At 42.5% G+C, this 2,689-nt stretch overlaps 1 protein-coding gene across 1 annotated transcript in view; it reads left to right on the top strand.

Annotated features, from left to right (window-relative positions):
* LOC133130556 (A disintegrin and metalloproteinase with thrombospondin motifs 18-like) overlaps positions 1-2,422 on the top strand; it is a 45,142-nt gene extending 42,720 nt beyond the window's left edge. Inside the window, exon 22 of the mRNA XM_061245217.1 lies at positions 1-2,422. This exon is cut by the window's left edge and continues 175 nt beyond it. The gene's annotated coding sequence lies outside the window, so the exon portion shown is untranslated.
* Positions 2,423-2,689: the final 267 nt, after the last annotated feature.

The raw sequence follows: 2,689 nt of genomic DNA, 5'->3' as shown, positions 1-2,689 counted from the left end.
CTTGACTCCTGTAAATCGAGAGGCAGATTGGAGTTGGCAACAATCCAGAGGAACTGAGGAACTGGCCTTGGTCTTGGGACTGCTTGAATCATGGAAACAGGAAACAGAAAATATTGCAGCAGACAAAGCTGCGGGCTGGAAGGTCACGTGGAACAGTGAAATTGTATATATCTTTCCTCGTCGAGTACATGAACTCCACATTTTTCTTTTCAGAACTGAGATGTAGCATGAGGACATGGAAAATGTACCGTGGTGTTCATTCAGTGTAAATATATCACTCCAAAGGTATCGAGATGGTAACCATCCATTTTACATTTAAATCATTACCAGACATTTAAGGAGGTCCATGAAATATTTCATTTTTATTATTTATATTTAAGTGCCCCTGAATTACCTGGACATCTTTTGTCATTAACTTATCGTGGGTCACTTTTGATTGTTATTAACAATGTAAAATAGATGTCCTGTATGTTTCACAAGGATATGTGACATAGGTTTCACAAAATTATATAGTATGTTGTTTTTGAAGTCAATGTTTCCTGTTATCTTCATGCATGCACTTATCACATCCCTAGACATTGTTCTTTTTTTTGGTGGATGGGGGAGGCGTTGGGATGTTGAAAGAACACTACTCACCAGTGTAAGTTACATGTGCTTCAGAGTTGTATACATGTATGTATTAATGTTTCAAACAACGCCCTTTCCAGTGCCCAGGCAGGGAGTCTGAGGCTTGAAGGAATGTGAATTCTGACTGGCTGATGGATACTTGGCAGGGACTCCCATGGCCACATGGCTGGTCAGAGATGAGAAAGGGACCGTCTCCATGCCAACACTTTGTGGCTTATAGCGGTAAACAGGGCTTCCTGTGTCATTTTTTTTATGCATGTGGGGTGTTCAATCCTATCTACTTTTCAAGTTCTTGATTGAAGACCATGATGTCAAGTTGTTGAATCAGGTGTCATAGTGCTGGGCTGAAACAAACGCCTGCACCCACACCGGCCCTTTTCATACAAGATCGGACACCTCTGATATAGAGGATCGGCCATGGCTTTCTGGTTTATGGAAATCTATGGGGGCAGGAGATTAGACCAGATCTATAAGCACTCCCATATGTGGAGCTATACTTGAGTGGTCCACCTCTGTGGCACTTTATATGATCATGAACCTTTGTTAACAAATTGAAGTGAGTGAACAGTAAGAGCGGATTCACGCGTGTTCACTGGAGGAATGGCCAGTATTGGGCTACGACTCAGCTGCTCAGGTTCGGTAAAGGAGGCTAAGGAAATCGAGATTGGCTGTAACGAGCTCCCAGTGTTGGGTTTTGGAGAGCCTCCTCCAATCAGGTGCTAACGCTGAGATGCAATGGATGCCGGAGTGGTGACCAGAAGGCAGCTGGTTCAACTGTCTGGTGAGGAATATTTATCACACCCTTGAGCCAGGTGATCAACCTGAATTACTTAAGTGAAAATTCAGTCCAGTGGCTGGTGTGATAAATGTGAGTTCATTTTAGTCTTCAGAAGAGATTGGTCAGACATGAAAACAAATTGCTTTCAAAATCCATTTTATGGAAGTGTTAAGACTCTTGAGTCCATATGCATGTTGTCATGTCCATAATGAAAACTAGCGGTTCTGGGGTGCCATTTGACTTCCCCTCTTCTATCCCCCCCCCCCACTAGGCATGCTTTGTGCATGATATACCAGCCCTCCTGTCTCATCCCTTTATAATGTGACTCCAGAAGCACTCCACTCCATTTGTGTGCTTAGCGTGCTGTCTATCACCCCCCTCACAGCTTACTCTAAATCAAGATTGCTGCATTTGCTGCATGGTTTCTTCAGTCACATTACTTTAAGTGTGTCACCATTAGGCCTGCGTAATGTACACCGAGCAGCCGAGGTTACTGATTTGTGAAGCAGCATTAAAGCAATGCGGTGTCTTATTCCTCTTGACACACAGCAGGCGGTAAACTCAATGTTAATTGCGACTTGACACTTTAATACAGATTTGTTTGCCCCTCCTTAGGATTCAAACCACCAAACCTACAGGCCTGTCTCGCTAATCACTATCCTTTGTTTCTCACGTCCTATACATGCTGAGAGCACTCAAAAGACACAGAGGACTTTGATGACCAATCAGTAAAAGGGACACGCTTCCATTCGTGTCAATTCAATGTCCCACTCATGTTGCTGATTATATTCTATGTCTTGTACTATGCTTGATATGGTTCTTTTTTGTTTTTATTTGTATGCCTTTGTCCAATGTAAGCAGGAGTGTAATTTATTAATGTGTGCTCTGGACTGTGTCCATCAGAAGGACAAGTGCTTTTCAAAACTCAGTCACATCTAATAGAGTCTGCATGATGTAAAACAGAGCAATATAAGTGTGATATTTAATTTTCTTTCAACCGTTTTATAATAAATCTATTCCAAGGCCTATTCCCCACTGAATGCTGCTCTTTGATTTTCCCACAATGCCCTGGGTGGTGGATGATGGTGAATTAATTGATATGCCTCCCTTGATTCATCTGGAAACTACTACAGGGTCAGAATCTCTGATCGTATATAAGACAAGCTCTGATTGAGCCCTGAGCAGCAGTGCCGTGTGAATTAAACACCCAGACGGACTCAGGAAGAAATCTTCCAGTAGATTTATGTCTGAAGACCAGGGGAAAGTGGTGTCATATTTCTTTTC

The sequence above is a fragment of the Conger conger genome, chromosome 6, assembly GCF_963514075.1.
Source record: "Conger conger chromosome 6, fConCon1.1, whole genome shotgun sequence".
In the NCBI taxonomy this organism is placed as follows: Eukaryota; Metazoa; Chordata; class Actinopteri; order Anguilliformes; family Congridae; genus Conger; species Conger conger.
This window is presented reverse-complemented; position numbering and strand designations above follow the sequence as displayed.